The following is a 20,494-nucleotide window of genomic DNA, read 5'->3' on the forward strand; positions in this document are numbered from 1 at the left end:
TTTATCGCCTTTCCAAGGGAGTCGGGAGAGAGGGGGGCGGAGTTTTTCCGTCTTCCCTTTGGATCCGGGCTCGGTATATATGTATTTTTAAACGTAAACACTTGCCGTCCCGGTGCTGGTGCCCGATGGAAGGGGAGGGCTCGGTGCGGCAGGCCCAGAGGCGCTGCTGGCGGGAGAGCTGCCGGAGCTGTCGGCCCGGAGCCGGGGATCCCCCTCGAGCTTTCCTCGCTGGGACTGGTGGGCTCTGCCCTTGGGACTGGAGTCCTCCGCATCGGGGGAAGGAGCGGGGAGGGGGGTGAGGGGTGGAAAAGGGAGTTGCAGGAGTTGCGTTTTTGTTACTTGAAGTTCAGCCTACTGTTGCTCCGAAGTAAATATATCGGCAGAGGCTGTAGCGGAGCTGACACTGAGTTCGCAGGAAAATGGAGCGCATTTGCTGAGAGGGCAGATTTCGTGACAGGGCAGCGGCGGTGCTGGTGTGCGCCGGGGCTCTCCGGTGCCGGCAGAGACGCTATTAAATCACGTAGGAGGAATGGGTGATGCCAAGAGTCATCTCTGTGGAGCCCTTTCCCATGGGCACCCACTCGGCATTTGTATCATTGGGACAAAATGCTGCGTTTGTTTTTTTATTCTTTAATCTTTATTTAGCCAGCTAGGTGGTATTTAAATACAAGTGGCCTTTGCAGCTATCAGAATTTTTTTTTTAACTGCAAAACCTTCAGATTGATTTTAGAATCTGTGAATGTGGCTCTTAACTTGACCCTGTTAACTTTCATCTGTTCACGGTTAGCAGCCACTTAGAATCGTAGAATCATAGAATAGTTAGGGTTGGAAAGGACCTTAAGATTATCTAGTTCCAACTCTCTTGCCATGGGACAGGACACCTCACACTAAACCGTGTCACCCCAGGCTCTGTCCAGCCTGGCCTTGGACACTGCCAGGGATGGAGCATTCACAAGTTCCCTGGGCAACCCATTCCAGTGCCTCACCACCCTTACAGAAAAGAACTTCTTCCTTATATCCAATCTAAACTTCCCCTGTTTAAGTTTTAACCCCTTGTCCTATCACTGCAGTCCCTAATGAAGAGTCCCTCCCCAGCATGCTTATAGGCCCCCTTCAGATACTGAAGATACTTCTTGAAGAAGAACTGTTGCTGCTGTGTATGTTTGGTTTTGTTTTTTTTTTAATGCCAGGAAGTTGGTAAAATTTTATTAATTTTTTTTTAATTAAAAATAACATTTGGGATAGCCTGTTCTCTGGCTCCTGATGGCAAAAATCCTGTTTGTTTGAAAGACACAGGCTTAGACTTGCAAAGAGAATGTCCTGATGGGTCATGGCAGGGCTGTGCTTGGACATAGACTGTTTTTTTGGCCTGTCCTCCATGTGTATGTGTATATTCACAGAGTGCCTCTTTACCAGTATGTAGGAATTAAAAGCAGTATTAATGTTTTTAAAGTTTCAGTAAATTTCCCTCTCAGACTCTAAATAATGTACAGTTATGCTGTCTGTTAATGGACCAAGTTGTAAGCATGAGTTTGCCCTCTTAAATTGATACCGTAAATCAGTCCCCAAATATGCTTGCTTTTTTCCATGTAACTGCCCTTTCCAGTGTATTTATAGCTCCACTTCCATACTGGAATAACATCAGAACCTTTGAGGGGAAAACCCTGACTACAGTGTTGGTCATGGTTCCCTGTCCTTAAAAAGTAATTTGGTAATTTTCACTTGAAAGGGGTACCTGCTTTTTGAGGAGACAGAGTATTGGAGTGATAGTACGGTGAGTTTATATGAGCATAACTTGGTTTAGCATCTTCATGCACTGTGGACCGTAAAGCAGTAAGTTTAAATCTTGACCATTGTTTCAGACTGTTTTCTGCTTGTATAAAAGAAAGATGCCATTTAAAGGAAGACTTAAGGTAAAATTCCTCCTGCTTGTCAGTGGTACCTTATCAGTTGTAGGCTGAAAGTTCACGCTCGCTTCAAAGACCTAAAAGCGACCTTGACATCATGATCACCATCTTCAAGCAAACCGAAAGTTGATGTACTTAAGGCGATGAACTTTAACTGAGTACACTGATTGATATGTTGGCTTATGCTCTCTGTAATTCTATGCTTAGGCACAGACACAGAAGAGCTGTGTTTTTTAAAGCTGTATTTAATGCTGGTGAAATTTCAAGAGGCTGCAGCACCAGACAAAAAGATGGGAAAGCAATTTCAGTAGGAAACTGCTTTTCTGCTGCACATACTTTTCAGATATATATATGGAAAATTGTAACCACGCTCTATTAGGTTTTGCATGGAAGTGTTGGGGCAAACCCAGGTTGCCATCTGGGAAGGGAGATAAAAAGTCTGAGATTGCAGTTAAATATGGTTTCAGTTCTTAGGAGGGGTGAAAAGGAGCACTTTGAAGCTAGTGCGTAGACATATGTTTTACAGAGACTTCAATTTTTAGTTTGAAACAGTTGGACATGGTATTAAAGCTAGCTTTGCAATCATTTTGAAGCTAAAAAAAGAAGGAAAAAAAAACCCAACCAACTATGTCCTGCAGGTGGAAAAATCTGATTTCCTTGACTATGTGCCTTAACGCCATAGATGTCTTTTCACCCTTTAAAAGGAGTTCCATTTTCATGTCTGGTTTATATGTTTCTCATACAGAAGCAACTTTCTGATAACCACTGGCACCTGTTGTTGGTTCCCTGGTATTCAGAACAGTTTGTGTGTTAGAATAGACTGGTGGTCTCTGGGGAAAACACAAGAAACATTAGGTGTATGCTGGGCATTCAAGAGGAGGATGTGGAGTTAGTAAAGAAGGGAGCTGGGGCTAAATCCTGCTCAGGTCTCTGCAGCCTATGCTGTGGTTGCACAAGTACATGAAAGAACTTGTTTGTGCACAGGGATGGAGCACTGCTAAACTTCACAGCTTCTGCTACTCTCCATGTTGATTTCTTTCTTCACTTCTGTTGCCTTCAACTTTGAAACGTTCATGCCCATCTAAAACCTACTGTACTTTTTCTGCTGTGGCTCCCCTTACTTTTAAAGATGTAATGGGCAAGGCCCCTTCTCCTTATCTGACCTTTAAAAAGTGATAGTAAACCTTGGCTTCGTGTTTTTCTGTTATGCTGCAGTTCCGCTGTGCACGTGCCAGTTAAAATAGCTGATTCTTTGTGGAAGCAGCATAGAGGATTTTTTTACTGCCATTATGCTAAGAAACCACTAGATATTTAAACACAGCTGTCCTTACTAAAGCAAGGGAGAAAAGCTTGAGGGAATGGAACAAGTCTTCTAAATTCTCTCTTAGAACTACTATCATCTGGGGTGTGGCCAGGGCTCAGTGTGGTAGCTGGATGTGCTTAAAATCAGGCTTTTAACATTGATGGTTGGTTTATGGAACTGTTTGTAGAAAGTCTGCTGATGTAATACAGTAATTCTTAGTATTCTAGCATGTCGCACTTAGAATGCAATACTTTTTATTTGATAAAAGGTAAAACTTCATCACAAATATCTCTCATAAACTATATTGGGAAAGGAGGTTTGGGTGAGTTGGTTCAGTTTTCTTTTGTACCTAATAGGCTTCCCTATACTTCTGAGAGGTTCGTAAAATGATTTTGAAAGTAAATTAGGAAACCTTCTTTTGGATGTAATTACTGTGAAAAATCCTATGGTTATTTGACTTTCCTATTGATTATGCATTTAAAAAACAAGGGTTTGAAAAGGAAAAATAGGCTTGATCTTCCCAGGACATAAGGAGCACTGATATAAAAGGTTGCATATAGCATTTTCTTACTTATTCTGAATTTCTCAGTTGAAGACAGTGACTAGAAAAGTGCCAGACTGTTAAGCTAGTTCTTGATATTTGAACTATAAACTCAGGCATACAGGTATAGAGGTAATAGAAATGGAATATTTTACTGTAATTTTGTTTGGCAGTTGCTCTTTGGCACTAATCACATAGGTGCTCTTCTGTCTTGAGTAATATGTGAACGTGCTAAGATATGTAATGATGTTAAGAAATGTTTTATTCAGCAGAATGGTTGTAATCAGGTAGAAGCTGTAGTGCCTGATGAAAGCCTTTTTTTCTGGAAGGCACCTGTTTGTATTAAAGCTTTTTCTTTATTTTTTTATTTTTGCATCAGCCTAGTGAGCAAATTTAAGAAGGCAGTTGGTTTACAAAAAAAAAAAAGAAAAGCCCAGAACAAGATGAGCTTGTTCGACATCATTCAGTGTTGTCCCTGTAGAGCTGGGTCAAGTTAACTCAAGGTAGATGAGTGTAATCAAGTAGCATTATGTGACATCTTAATATTCTGAACTTTATTGTTAAGAATAAAGTTGTGCTCCTCCAGGAGCTGCTGAAGACCTTGAAGGAATTAGTGTTTGTGCAGAAACCTTTCCTTCTGGAAGGATGTCTGTCCTTTCCCTTATGCTATGCATTGTTCAGGAACCAGTATTTTGACTTTTTGGTATTTTTGAACGTGGGTTAGTAAACCCTAAACCATGAATTCGAAAGCATGACTAAACATACTGGTTTTGTTGATTATAGAAGGAAGTTGTGTTGTCTTGTGTGCCGACTGAAGATGCTGAAATGATCTTGGGTATGATTTTTGGGGTATAACTACATCCTAAGCTTGTTGTTTGGGTGTAATGCTCACTTGAGCAGGATGGAACTCATCCTGCAAGTATTTAGCATCTTTGACAGGACATTAGCAGCTGATGTTGACTTTGCTGCCAAAGCTCCAGTGCTGTCAGTGCTTGATCTATGATATATGCTCTGAATTAACCACTGATGGATGGTTTCAGAGGGTAAAAGCAGATGACAGTATATAAAACTGATTAAAAAGTCTGATGTACATGTATTAAGATAAGTATCTTCCACTAGTTATTCTAAGTTTCATATAGTATACCACACTGATGTACACTGTTAATTTAAATGTTTCTGAGTTTAGATGGTTAGACAGTACCTGAACTGCTTGAATGCTTTTGTTCTTGGTGTAGGTAGGAAAGCCAGAGTCTCAAGTAACAGAAATAGTCCTGTTCCTCTTGAAGTGTGGGTGACTACTAGGCATATGAAACGAGCCAGGTATTCTAAAGATGTTTCTTGGTGTAAACAATTCTTAACAGCTATTAAGTAGTAATGCTTAATTTGGGACCATAATAGCGGAGAGATGAGGAAATAGTAAAATTCTGACTTTGTGATCTGAAAGATCGTTTTCAGTTGGATGTATAGCAGCTTGTGGATAACCTTTCACTCTGCTTGTGTCTTTTGGTTAAGTGTGTTAATAAGGTTTGGTACAGCTAATTGCAGGGGATTACAAGTCAAGAAGAACTAATGAGGAGCAGGGGTAGGAAGTGGAAAAACAAATTAATGTCTCCTAGTTTCTTGATGCTGCATAGTGACTTCTACATTTATGTACGAAGTCTTGCAGCATTGAACATTCAGTATAAGCAACATACGTACTAACCAGAGGAAATAATGAAATACCATGAATTTAACTTCCAATTATACACAGATGACCTTGTTTTGCATGCCTCTTACTCACAAGCCTTAGGCAGCTGTGTGGAATGCGAATTGGATATATTGAGAAAAGAATGTTTTTATTGAACAGTTTAACTTAATAATTTTTAAAAAAATTATACACCTTGGCTGTCAAAATGAGCATCGATTCTGGAGGCCTTTGGCTGACCACATCGCTCTTAAGGATGAATGAATATGTAAGGATTATCTCCCATCTTTTTTGGTATTCAACAGTCCCTTATTTGGAGAGAGAGGAAAGTGACAGATGTAAAACTCTCATTAAACTTCTAAAATCTTGGAATGATGGTTTGGACACTTCAGAGGCATGGATTTATTATTTTTTTCTTTTTTTTTTTTTTTTTGTTTTGTCATGACTTTTGGATCAGATCATTAGAATCAAATGTAGTTTCTTAGAGAAATTTGGAACACATTTCCCATTAAGTTTGGCTCATGGCTTTGACAAAAGTCTTGTCAAAGAGTGAAAGGAACACCAGTGATTCAAAATACAGTAATTTTAAGGGAGAGTGTAATTTTATTTATTGTAGATGGCTCTGGGTTGGGTATCTCAGACTACTTTAGTAGTCTTTAGACTTTAGTCTAAAACTAGAGTTATTATTAAAGTAGTACTTTAGTCTAAAAATGGATGTCACCAACCTACATTGGGTGAAATATTTTCTTAAATCAAGAAGGGAAGTATAACTGATGAAGTGCAAGTTTTGTTTTGACGTAGAGCAATTAAACACAAAGCAAAGATTCACCTCCATGTTCTTTTTCATTGTAACTTCTTTTGTAGTGTTGCAGTGACAGACTTACTGAGGCTTTTTCAAACTGACCTTAAAATTTTCTGTGCTCCAATGACTGATCGTTTTATTGCCAATAGAAGACATTTCAACTGTTGTAATTTAATTTCAGTATTTCAGTTGCAGCAACAGACCTTGTGTCATGCAAATTACTTGAGCAAGGCACGCAGAAAGGGATAATCTTGTCAAGGCAGGTATGTGTTGTGTACAGGTGAATATTGTTAGTCCAGTGTAATTTGATGCTGTTTTGGGGACTCTAATGTGACTTCAGCTCCTCATGCATACAAACAAGTATTTCTAAGGCAGCACTACATTTTTCTGGTTTTGAGAGGTGTCCAGGGTGTCTGCCATCTCTAGACTGAAAACGAAGTATTGTTTATTCTCAATTCCCCTTCATCAGTCCTTGGTTAGGCTATTGCGGTTGTTCTTTTGTGAATTCTCTGGCTTGTTTACATTAGGAAAAGTGTTCATAGTTGTACAGCTAGTGTTAGCTTTGTAAATACTGCTTGGTGCAATATGTTAGTTGTATTTTGGGGCTTTTTTAAAGCAAACAACAAAACCCAACCAACCTGGCTTCCAATAAAAGGTTACATAGTCTGGGTTTTGTGCTTGCATTTGGTCTTGCTTCCAGCTGTTGACCAAAGTTTGGTTTCTCATGACTAACTTTTGGGGCTCTTTGGAACATACCACATCACCTTTAGCTGTAAAAAGTAATCTTACATTATGTAGTATCTGGCTCTCTCCTTAGCAGTATCCAGTAGGGAAATGTTTATGAGGTAACTTTCTGTGAGATGAAAGCGATTAACTGTTGAACTTTTTAAGCTGGTTTATTTTGTTTTGTTTTAACTGAGGAGAAGGAAGATATTTAATTGCATTTTATGCACCAAAATTATAACTTTAGGACTAAATTCTGAGGTTACACTGACACATTTTTCTTCCTTCTTTTTTTTTTTCCGGTAAATGGTGGTTTTTTAGGGTAAATGACAGCATGATAGATGTCTCTCTTGGAACTGGCGGTATAACAACATGTAATTAAAAAAAGTCAGGCAGTTATGTCCGTATGGTTTGTGTATCATTACACATAGTATCTTTTCATAATAATACAAATATTTTTGTGTAAAAGCATACCATGAAAAAGAGGTGATACTTCTGCTAGGAGAGTGTATCAAGTCAGTACACCAGCTTGTCTGAATATTGTATTCTGTATACTGACTTCTGGACAGCTGAGTTTAGGCCCCACATCAAGAACTGAACTAAATGAAAAGGTTTTGCTTCTTCTTATTTTGTAAACCAATTTATTGGTGGAGTGATTTAAAAAAAATATACATAAATGTATATATGTGCTTTTTCAGGAGCTGTGGTTGTACTTTTCTCTAAGAATTTTTAGGAAGCCAGAAGAAAGCTTTGCCTTCTCTGCTTTTAAAAAGGAGGTAATTTTTGGTTTTTGCCACACACTGGCTAGCTCAGGTGGGAAATCTTGATATGGGGCTATGTGCAGACAAGACCTGGCTGAGGATGGCGGCCGGGTGCTGGGATGACCTTGCCTAGCAGAAGAAATGCAACCTTGTCTGTTAGCCTGTTTCCCACACAAGAGTTTTCCAGTCAGCTAGCTCGTCACATGTGGGTTTTCCTGCTGCTTTATAAGTGAAAACAAAGCCAGATAAACCCTTCATGGCAGTGGAGATAGTGGCTGTCACATACTAAATCTGCTTCCCCACCCACTTTCCAGCACAGCCAGCCTTGGGGCAGGGTGATGGCAGATCTGCTGCCTGCCTTCCTCGGGGGTAAGCCTGTCTCCACCCCAGGAGGAATGTGATGGGTTTCAGTGGTGCAGGCCAGGATGTTCCTCCCTCTGGGGTTACAGCTAGTGCCAGGTTCTTCAGTATTTCTGTCTCAAAATAAAAAGGGGAAAAAAAAAAAAGAAAACCAACATAAAAATAGACTTTAGTTTATTTTTCTATATTGTCTGGGGCTTGGGATTTTAAAACAAAATAAACTTTCTGTTGGTGTTTATTGCTGACAGTAGGAGTTCACAGGGTTAGATTTGGGGTATGAAATAAAAATACAGGAAGCTATTCAAACACAGTTAATACCTCTGCCTTCAAACAGACCTTTGATGCAAGCAACACATAAGAATTACAGTCCATTTGGTAGAGTTATTAAAAGGGTAAATGCACACATGATATCAAATGAAAAAATGGATTTTAAGTTTCAAAATGGAGTGATACTCTTTTATAAAAAAGAAGCAATTCTGAAAATAATGTGTCAATTTGTCATTTTACCTTTGTATGAAGAATAACTGCACTGAGTCACATAATGTGCTAGACAAATGCTCCCGTTCACACTTAATGCATGCTTCTTTTACAGTTTTCTGGCATTTGTATTTCTATGTAGATCCTTAAGCAGGATCAGGTGTAGCAGTGAAGCTGCGCCTGGTTTTGGGATAGTGCAGGGGAGGACTGATTCTTCAGGACTGCCTTTTGAAACTTTCAGTGTAGAGCATGTGAGCAATCATTAATCTTGATGAACTCCAAAATCCGTATACAGAATCTAGCAAACATTCATGCTTTTTTTTTTTCCTCTAAAATTCATGTTGAAATACATATAGGAAGTCTGCTCCTTCCCAGCACACCCTGAAAATAAGGAACGTATTAGGGAAGAGATGGTAGGGCTAACTTATCTGGTGCTCCTAGTGGTTATTGTAAGGATTGGCATTGTGTTTTAATCAGGAAGCCAAGAGAGAAAACACTGAAGTGAGGCATGGGCTTGAGGTGAATTGGGAATTTGTGCTCGCATAGTTTTATTTATAAAAAAAAAGAAAAGGGGGGAGCATGGAAGAGAGGAGGGTATGGGGTGCAGTTTGAAATAGAAGAGGCTGGAGTTTTCCAGAACGAATGAGCCAGTGGAGCACTTTGCCATGTGGTGTCCATGTCAGGAATGCAGGAGATTCCACGGGGCTTGAAGAGAATACCCCAGCTGTACGTGTGAGTGCTTGGAGGACTGGGGTGTGATAAGAGGAGACTTCTAAAATGTAATGTTGTAACTGGTTGCTTTGTTTTACTTATGTGATCTAGTCTCTTCCTAGTTCTGCTGATGTGCTGGAAGTGTCAGAGGTAGGCTATGGGTGTGATCCCATCTGGCAGTTCCGATTTCCTAGAAAATAGTGGTATGTGTGGATTTGATTTGAGATTTAAAGGCACAAGCTAATAAAAACTTACCCCTTGGAATGTATCAGTTGTTTTATAATTCCATGATTTTTTGTGGTGCTCTTCACTAAAGTGCTACTTTCTTCCAATTATGGGTTATACTGGGTGATGTTCTCATGATGGCATTAGATGAACTTTTTCTTACAAAATCCTTTCCTGTTGCTAAGGGAGGTAACTTTAAGAAGCACAAGAGTAGGGAAAAGATAATGTCATTAAGTGTATGTTCCCAAATCTTGCATGTTCTAATACTTTGTCATTTAGTGTTTCTACAGAATTATTGCTGAAATTATTTGTATCATGCTGTGTGGATAAGTTTTGCAGTCTAATTTCACTCAGTGTGAAATAGTGCCCTTAAAGCTCACAGCTGAGGTCATGTCATGCTCTTAGTTATGACCTATCTAACAGTTGTCTGTGTGCACAAATGAAATTAAATTGTATAAGCTTGTCAGCACTATGAAAAAAATAACAAGTTACTCTTCACTACTGAAGGTCTGTTGGCAGACAGAACACACACACACTCAGGAGTCAGTCATTACCAAGATAAAGCCTGGTTTTTCCTTTCTGGAGTTTTGTGGAGGGGAAGGGAGAAGTGGGGTAGAGGGAGGATATAAAGTGAAGAGTAGCATTGAAGTGACACATTAGTATAAATTGGGAAACTTAACCCTGGTTTCATCCAGAGTAATTTTGTCCCAGGACAAGTAACTACAGAGTTTTCTGCTATGGTGTGTGCTTCAGTGCTGAGTTAATACACACTCCTTTGCATTTTCCTTGACCTGACATCTGTAATCTGTGAATCTCTGCAGCTTCAGGAAAGAAAAAAAGAACAAACCAACAAACAAACCAGACAGAAGGAATTTGTTGTCTGACTTGTAAAGAGAGTGACAGGGAGATCTTTACTGGTTATATAAGGGAGGCACCATCATCATTACATAAATTTTATAGTGTTCTTTTGGTGACATTTTCTTGCAGTGTGGCTGTAACTGACGGCAACTCAGATCTTGTTTGCCGTTTTAGCCTTGGAACGGGCATGCTAATTATGCAGACTATTACTGCAGTTCAAGAAACTTAAAACTTTTGCTGGACATGTGCTGTTGAGAGTTGATCCAGCAAACTGTGGAGGGGAGGTGCAAAGTTGTAAGCAGCACTGCTGAAATGCTCGATTGCTTCCAACAACTGCTGGGAAGGCAGCGCTGTTCCCATCGGAGTGCTTCTCCTGCTTTCTGCTTACGGGAAGAGGTTTTCCTATCAATCTCTGCAACTAGCATCCGACAGAGCTGAAGTATGTTCTTACTTCCCTCAGCTGGCTGGAAAAAAAGCCTTCTTTCTGTCCGCATTTCAGTCCTTTGCTTCTGGTAGCTGTTGTTTAAAGGGAAGGCAGATGGAGTTCTTCTCTCTGAAATCTCTGCTTAAAGAAAATAATGAAGACTGTGATGTGTCCTTTCCAACTGGGAGACTGAGCTGGACAGATGTTTCTCACTCGGTGCTGAAGAGGAAAGTCCCTGGCTAGGGGCTTTAGGATGGGGGTTAAAAGGTGAAGAAGTCCTGTGGGGGCTTCCTGCTGCAATGATTGCTTTAGCCCTGCACAAATGAATGAGAAGATCCAAAACTTCTGTGTCTCTTGTTCTTTTCTCCTCCTCCTTCATCTCATTGCAACTATTTTGTGTTTATTTTCCTACTTGTAAATTGCATAATTTAGTCTTTTCTGTCACTTCCTAATGTCTGAATCATAGGTAGCTCTTCCTGCCTCCAGTAAACAAACGTTTTACTGCTGGCACCTTTCCAAAGGTTGAAATTGTATTTATGAAGGTGGTGGTGTGTGTGGGGGGTGTCCCTCTGGCAGTGTGCTTGGGAAGCTAATTCACTTGTGTACCGGTTGGATAAGCTGTTTACCACACGCCTCTGTGGCCAACTGATTTCCTTGTCTTTCCAATCTTCTAAATTGATGCAGCTGCTTGGCTGATCAGGACTAACAGGTGAATGGTAGTAGATGATAAAAACAGTATAAACAGTGGGTTATGAGCTTTGAAAGTTGGTAACAGGAGCAGCTAGGTTGCCTCAAGTCTTGCTGCTGTTGGTGTTGCTTCTTCTCTCCTTCATACCTTGCATGTATGTAGTGCTGAGATACACAATGTCTGCCATTTAACCAATCAGTTGTGATAAATGCCGTCTGACCTAATATTAGGGCTTTGCTCATTTTTTGGATTCTTTCACTGCAAGGCAGGAAGATAACACAGGGCACTTTGGAACATGTGGTCTGCCTCCATCAGTCTGCTGGACCTCTTAGGCCATGTTTATAAAAGCTGTAAACTGAGTCTGTCATCCTCAGTTTTTCTATTATTACGCTTATTTCTAAGCTTTGATAATTCTTCATGTTATTTTTGAATTGACTGCGACTCCAGAATGATGACACAGCTAACACCCATGGGGGCTCCCCACCTTTCCCAGTGCATTCTCTTTCTACTGGTTTTTGTCCTTTATGGGGTAAACTTGTCTTGAATTATAATAGGTTAGTCTCAGAAGGTGCTGAACACTATGCTGCAACTACATGTGGAACTGTTAAATGGACTTGGTAAACGGAGACAGCAGAAGAAAGATACAGTTCTTGTTTTGGCAATTTTGCATTTGTGCATTCCCATCAATCTGTGCATCCTGGGTTCCCTTGGTTTCTCTTATTGCCCCTACTAATATAGGAACAATGTGAGAATAAATCAAATATATTTAGGACAGACTAGATGAGGTAAGAACAGGCTGAATATTATACTGACTTCTTCATTGTCCTTCCTTGTAAAGGACAATGGAGACAGCACCTTCTTTTCAACAGTTGAAACTTACCTTGATTTTTGACTGTTGCATATAGCATGGGAAGCACATTCTCCATACAGATGATTTAAAAAATACTAACTTAGCATGTTGTGCCAGTAGAACTAAGCAACAGAGTATTGCTTTAGCCTACTTTAATACCAATTTCAGAAAAGGCAGTTGAAGCAAAAGAACCTTGCTGTTACATGCCATAGGAATGTCTCATGTTCCAGTTTCTTCTGGCTGAGGTTGCATATGCATGGGGGTATGGGGTTTTCCCTTGTGCTATTTGGTCTCATCTGATCAGTAAAGAAAGGATGGAGTTCCTCCAAAAGGTAACTTTGAGAAATTCTGGACCTGGTTTCTCATCTTAGAAGCTGTGTATGGGTTGGATACCTTTTCTGTTATCATTGTCTACTTATGCTATTCGCCTGTGTGTAATGAAAGAATTTACATTTCTTTCCACAACAGTGGGAGGAGTTACTAATTCCTGTGGTTGTGTTTGAAATGAGTTTTCTGTATTTGGAGTAAGAAAGTAATTTTCTTGGGTGTGCAGTTTGAATAATGAACAATGCTAGGGAATTGGGAAGAAAGAAGTGTGACAGAAGACAGTATCCTATGTATAATATATTCTAGTCTGAAATGGCCTTAATAACGCTATACCATGTTGAATATGGATACAACCATATGAAATAATATTATCAATTTACTTACTGCATTTTGGAATTCTTGAAACTAAATAGTACATACTTAAATAAATGCCGTATTAAATAGAAATTATTAAATAAAATAGAAAATACTTTTGTGTCCTTTGTATACTGGGTGGTGAAAATTTTGCTGAATCAAAAGCAAAAATGTAAGGGTTGGTTCCTGTAATTATAGTATTACAGGACTTGTCTATTATTGCCTTTTAATTTAAGCTTGTAATATAAAGTAATTTGGTTAGAATGAAGATAAGACTGACCAAAGTATAATGAAACCCAATTTTTCAATCATTTGCATTACTTCAAGCTGTCTTGTAATGTTCCACCGTACTATTTTATCAGTTCCAGTCAATATCTCACTGGTGTGCAAATCTTTTCACTTGAACATGAGATTACTAAATTATACTCTTGCACTGAATTTCCATTATTGCATTATTGCCATTCATTTAAGGAGATGAGAGTGCCTCCTCAAAGGATGTGGGCCTTTTTGTTTCCTTAAGAAGATGTAAATTGTACTAAAGTCAAATCTGGTGGAGGGTTGAATGATTGGGGTGTTGTGTGATTTTTTTTTTTTTTTTTTTTTTTTTTTTTTTAGCAAATAGTTAAGCAGTGCTTTTGTGAGTTGCTTATGAAATTCCAGTAAGTCTTAATTTAAAGTGCAAATATTTCTCTAGGCAATTGAGTTACACAGCCTTAAGTTGCTATAAGGAAAGTTGCTATGTTAGGAAAAAAATCATGCTAAGCGTTATACCAAAACTTGTAACTCTGCGAGCAGGCGTAAGCCAAGGGAATCACTGAGACTGTAGAAGAAATGTGCTTTCCCACGAAATAAAATCCGGGGATGTAGCCACTATAATTGTGCAATAAATTATCATGAATGTGATGTCATAGTCTCTGCAACTTTCTGAAGGGGTAGTCTGATTTTGAAATCAACCAAGTAGTGAATAACAAGCCTCTGAATTGGCCCAGACAACAGCAGACATGTTTGCATCATTTGGGGAAAGCAGTCATCTCCTTGGAGAGTTAAAGTATTTCAAAATAGAAGTTGTTGACTCAGTGTGTTAATCTTGGCTTTTCATGAAGAACTGCAGAGGCCCACACTGATATTTTTTTTTTTTTTTGACAACTTCCTAGACTACCCGCTACATAAGTAAAAAGATACTGATTGGAAGAAAGTTCATTGAGGGCACTAAATGTAGTTCCTCTGAACTGCAGTTATTCCCTAGTAGCATTCAAACAACTTATTTTCTGTGGAAAAAAGTCCCCAGATGCAGACATGATTGAAGGATTGTAGCTTCTGATTTACAAGGATAATTTCACTCGGGTTTGCCCAAGGGTGTATCCTGAAGATTAGGCACAACTGAACCAATCTTTTAAGATTTCAGTAGCATAATTCAGAAACTTTGTTTCAGGTAGTCATTGTGTGTGATGACAAGGACATATTGCTTGAACCTTAACTCTTAGTCATGTATTATCATAACATAAAAAGACAATGTGAGAGAGTGCTCTAAGTTTGTTACAGTTCTGGATTAAAAACCTAACTATTGTCAATTAAATGATTTGAAAGAACATGTTGAGCTTCCACTGAGTGTGGTAAAACTTATGTCAATATGCAAAAAAGTATATATACTTTGTGCTTTATTATATTTAGAATATTTTTCAGCTTTTAACAAAACCTCTCAGTGTCTCTATAGTAATTAAAACAATTTAAACAGTTTATGAATTAGTGATGTGCCAACAGAAAATATCTCTGTGCCTTTCTAGTAGGAAAATCTTCACAGCCATCCTTCAGGCAGAAACCTGGGTAAATAAATAAGCCTTGCAGTATGCCCAGAAGGTCATCTGTGAAGGGGAGGTGGGAGCGAAATTCAGAGCCAAGAGCCTTCCCAGAAAACTATCTACTGGTGCATCTCCATGTTTGGGAAGCCTTGGCTTCTGCCCGGTTCAGTCTGTCCTCATGACTTACAGATGCCTGCAGAGGCCTAAAAGTGACTTTTTCTAAGCTGATTTCATGTGTCAATAGTTTGTTCAGTGTTTGTATTTTTCCCCTTCCATCTTCCTTCAGAAAGGATCAATTACTCCTTGCTTGCTCTTGTATTTAGCCTTGTGACACTATATCTCACTAGTCAGGTCGCTTTATTAAAGTCTACTAAAAGGTAGTATTGTTGTTTGGTTGGTTTTTAATATCCCCCCCCCCCCCTTTTTTTTTTTCTCCTTTTTCTTGTGGTCTCACTTTCTCTACAGCTTCTGTGTTAGCTTGTATCATCATCTTTACCCTTTTGTTTTTGTTTTTGTTTTTTTCCCATTGACCTCTCCATGGATTACTTCCCATGCTCATTTTGTGTCAGCTTTACATCAATAGCATATGCTTCAGGCTCTGTGCTCCTAAATGTCTCTTCTCTGACTTGACTTCTGTATGCAGCTATCATTAATGTTTTGCTACTAAATAAAGCTTATCCTCTGGCTTCTTGGAAGTCATCTTTGCAGTTCACATTCTCTGTTCCTTTAAAATATAGCAACATTTTCCACACAGTTAAGTCTTGTGACCCCTAGAGTTGCCTATTCCAGGAACATGTGGATGACATGGCCCGCGTTCACCAAGTAGACTTTACAGACAGAAACAGCTATAGCTGGTGTCATGCTTTGTTTTGCTTTTCAGGTTCACAAGCCATATTGTATATCTCTAAATGCAACAACTGTTTCCTACTTAAATTAATTAAGTTCAGACTACTTGAAGTTGTGTTTAAAGTCCTTCATAATTGCACTGTATATATCATTATTTTTCCTGTCTGCTCTAACAGATTTATCTCTTTGGTTTTATACTCTGTGCTAAGGTTGGGGTGAACCAACCTTGAGTATTTTTTCATTCAATTTCTAATTAAGGCTAATTTCTTCTGTTATATGTACAAAGGTTTTCTAAGGTTATTCTGTTCACTTGCATATTTCTGTGAAATGCTCGTATATCTAGAAGAATAAGGTTTAGTTTTGGAAGGAGGACGTTAGCATTGAATATACTTGTTCATCTGAGCATGTTATTTTTTTACATTATTATTTGTCAAGTTTAGAAATTACAATTATCATTCCCTCCCCCCCCAGTAAACCCCCCCATGCTAAATAAACATACACTTGATAGAGCAAAAAGCCAACATAACTTTTCTCATTTTTCTTCTATTTTCAATCTTTCTGAGATTATCCATTACCAAGGGAAAGAACTGTGGATGATGTTTTCAGGAGAGTTTCATGTTTCAGGAGAGTATGCTGAAAAATGGACCCATCTCTCTATCTCTATAGCAGACTTCAAACGTAATTGCTTGGTTTTAGTCTAATGAGGGTAGAAGGAGGGATTCTTTCTTAGCTATGATTTTGCCTATATGGAGATCCACCAAGGCCAGAATGGCTTGAATTTGTGCATAGAAACATTTGACAGAATACAGGCTGAAGAGCATGGGAATTATCTGTGCTCTGTTAGGAGTGCTGCCAAGATAAGCTGCTGTCTTCTGTATCAGCTGTAGTTCCTTTGTGGTCATCCTTCAGTAAAGCCCCAAATAGCATACACGATTCAAATTCCATGGAGACATAAAAGCAAACACAAATGTGAAAGTTGACCCCTGAAAGAATGCCATTTTAGCTATAAAGCTAAATTTTCTTTTATCTGATGATCTCACTACTCTAATAATAAATTTATATTTCTTTTTAAAGAAAGAAAACAACAAACTGCTGTCTTCACCCCTCAAAAAAACCCCAATAACAACAACAAAAAAACCCAAAACCCACCAAGAAAAGCTGAAGCCAGCAGAATTCGGCACATATATTCCCTCATCTGAACAGGATAAAAAGCTTTGGTGTCTTTGAGGGCTTCCTACAACATCAGTCTTGTCTTCCCTGGACTGAGCCTCTGTTGAGTACTGTTCTCCCAGCCTGTGTCAGGCAAGTCTGAAGGGATTTGGAGCTGGCAGATAGTTTTGCAGTTGTGATACGAGCACTGGGGGGGTTTCTGCTTTTTCTTTTCACGGGTCTTTAAAGATGCTCTAAAAATGATGTGTCACAAACCAGAATTAACTACTGTGCGCAGGAGGGAATCTCTGTATCCCGAATACCATAATCTAATCTAAGACTTTTGACATCCAAGAAGCAGTTGTGTGAGCCACCTCACCAGGGTCGTGCATGTCCTGACATAGTTCAAGGTACCAGGGGCTGCTGCTGATTGAGTTAAAACTAATCAGTCTGTATGTCTGAGTTTTGCAATGGATGTGCTTAGGGAAAATAGAGCTGTCTGCATATAGATGTGAAAGTAAACTGGAAGTGGTCCAGAGCTGTTCATGCTCTCTTGCAGTTGTCCTGCTTCATCTCTCTGTGCAAAGTATTCCTGGAACAGGGTTGATGGAAAAGGTGATGACTTATTATTTTGTGATCCTGCTAACCTGCAGTTTTCTTAATGGGAATAACTGGAAATGAAGAGGCTACTCAGTCGTAATGAGGCTTAACTAATGTAACCAATGTTTCAACTTGTTCTACTGCATGTTTGCTCTAAGGCTTGTTTACGTATTGTATAAGTCAAACTTGCCTGTCTTGTTAGGTGAGTGTGGTTCAAGTCTGCAGAGCTAAGTGAATATACTGTAATATCTTACATAGCATTAGCAAAATATGCCCCTACGGTATGACACATAAATGGCATACGAAATCTATAAGCTTTTGAGACACGCCTCGCAATGTTGATATCACTCTTTTGCACATTGTGGGAAATCAGATGTACTCAAAAATATCGTAATCATCCTTATGTATTTAAAAAATAAAGTGAGAGGGAAGTTTAAGGAAGGTAAATGGAAGTTGAAGATTTTCTTAATGATGGTCTTTGGGCTTGTTCTGAAGTGACTAAAAATGATTGTATTGATGGACAGCTTTTACCAAGCAAGGTGTTTTTTTCCTTTTTCATCCATCCCTCCCACATTGCCCCCCAGTCCAAGCTCACTGCTGTCTTGGTCTTTTGGAGAGCTTTTGGAGTTCATCATGGGAATTTTTTGGGTATTTCATATAATATAGCTACTATGAACAGCTTCTTTGAGAAGATGTAGTGTGAAAAGATTGTAATACTCATTCAGCACAACACTTACAATGCTAAGGGAAACTGTTCCAGTTACAGGTTTTTTTTTCTTTCCCCCTTGGACTAAGCTTAATGAGTTAATACTAAGCGAAACTTAATAAAGAATTTTTCAAGTCAGACAGTTAATTAGCACTACTGTACGTTGATCCATATTTTGTTAAACAGAAAACATGAAATAAGTCTGGGTTTGAACCAAGTTCTGCAGTTAATTTTTTTTTTTTTTTTTTTGCCAGTTCATGAGATTTGCTTCAGCTATGAAATCTGGTCTGTTGTACGAGTTTTGGGTTTGTTTTTTTTGTGCTTACAATTGCTTTCCATTGTCCATTTTAAACATTAGCATGTAGCATTTGTGTGTCTCTAAGAGCCTGATGAATTGAAATATTTCATTATAACCTTTTGATTTAATGACCTTTGTAGAAAACTGTTTTTTAACTCTTAACTCCTGTTCCAGTAAAAAAAAATGGATATTTTAATTTTAACATGAAAACAATAATAAATTTTTTTTGTAAGGCTAAAAATACAGCCGCACTGAAAAAAAGTATTTCTAGATTATTTTTTTCCTCCTGCTATCCCCACTCTCCCAAAAGGTTGGAAGGAAATAAAGCTTCATAATCTTGGGGTTTCCTGATTTTTTTTATTTTTTTTTTTCCTATTTTGATAGCCTTCCTAATATGCATGTCATAGTTTCCTTAGGCTACATTGTCCAGAGTTTTTCAGGGTAGCTTAAAGCAGAGGTAGTAAACGTATACTCATGTATATCTTACCTTGTGGCTTGTGTCTCAATTTTTCCATGTGGTAATCTGACCTGCTTAATCTGTGTTACTGAAAAAAAGATTTGTGCAAAACGCTGGCTTTTATAACAGGAGAGGCCGTGACCCATAGTGATTTTTATCTGGAAATAGTGGCTAGAAGGGACTTCCCAGTAGCTATATTTTTCTTTTTTTCTTTATTTCCATTTTCAATCCCATGGTTTTGAGTGTCAGGTAAGAAACCCGTGTTCAGAGTACATTGATATTAGCTCACTGTGTGGGTACTGTAACAGTGAAAATTTGGCTTTCCCATGAGATCTGGAGGTGATGGTAAAACCATCAAAGAGCTTGGAGCACTGTGAAAATACAAGAGTTCACGCTACTTTATAGCACTGTGACGTTTCTGTGTGTCTTGGGTGGAGAATGCTACAGGCAGAAGGTCAGCCTTGAAGTAAAGGAGGTTGTCACTCATAAACTTTTGCCAGGAGTAGAATAGATTTGTTTAGCAAACTGGATGTGAACGAAGGCATTTCTTGCTCTTATTGCCTTAAATTGAGAAGATGTGGAGAAAAGTTGAATAATGTAGGCTGAATGTGCTATGGGTGATGGGATGGCCTTATATATTTACATTTGACTTATTATAGTATAGTCATTCTTCGTCTTCTAAAATTAGCAAAGCACAGCACAATTATAATACTTTCAAGCTTCAGGATAAGCTTTGCATTTCATTAGTTCATTGGTTCTTATTTATGCTACGTCAGTTCAGGAAGAGAAGAAAAATGTTAAACTGGAATAACTTGTTTTGAAAGTTCAGTACAAGTGTGTGCTTTCTTAATCTCTAATTTTGAATCTCCCACCTCTTCTCTTAATGTGAAAGTCTGCTTACCTCGTCCTCTATGCTAAATTGTAGATTTCACCATGGAGCAGCTTCAAAGCGGTTTATTTGCCTTCAAATACATGCATGTGTTTGATTAGAAGTTTTCAGTTGACACCCTGCTAAATCCTTCTTTTTTCTCCTCCTGCCCCATGCAAATATTTTTAGGGCAAGGTTTACTGGTAAAAATAGTAACAAGTTAGAGGCACCTTGCTTAAGGTTGGTTACACTTTTCACACAAAAGTACATCTCTGAGGCGTGGTGGTGGTCACGCAAAAGGAGGATGCCAGGCTAGCAGTCCTGGCCTTCAGTGATGGTGAAGCAAGCAGGTTCCTAACTGTTTTGGGGGAAACTTGGTTGGTAATCTGAAGGCAGGTTTTCGTCTCGCTAAACCCTGTCCCATGTAGGGCTGAAGGCTGCTCCCTGTTCCTCCTTCCTTCCCTAAGGCCTCGGTGAAGGCCTGTCTTACCCTGGATATCACCTTGTGAGGAGACCACTGCACAGCTACCAAGTGCAGCCAGATGTCCAGAGTCCCCTGGGTGTGCCTGCTTGCCTGCTTTGGGCTGGCAGTACTGCTTTGCTTCTGTACTTTGTTGTGCCTGTCCCACCTGGGCTGGATTTGCCCTTTGCTGATGGGAATGGCAGGCATGGAAGATGCCCATGTTCCTATGGGAAGGCAGGCTGTGGTGTTTATCTTCCTTGAGCACCACTTTAAAGGTAGCTGGTGAGGAATGCGCACTCTTTAAAGATCACAG

At 39.1% G+C, this 20,494-nt stretch overlaps 1 protein-coding gene across 8 annotated transcripts in view; it reads left to right on the top strand.

The window, feature by feature from the left end:
• Nucleotides 1-20,494, top strand: part of GAB1 (GRB2 associated binding protein 1) — a 100,848-nt gene that overhangs the window by 452 nt on the left and 79,902 nt on the right. The gene's annotated exons all lie outside the window — the stretch shown is intronic.

This window comes from Pezoporus wallicus, unplaced genomic scaffold (genome assembly GCF_028554395.1).
Source record: "Pezoporus wallicus isolate ANWC-B61680 ecotype Strahan unplaced genomic scaffold, APGP_CSIRO_Pwel_v1 contig_6597, whole genome shotgun sequence".
Lineage (NCBI taxonomy): Eukaryota > Metazoa > Chordata > Aves > Psittaciformes > Psittacidae > Pezoporus > Pezoporus wallicus.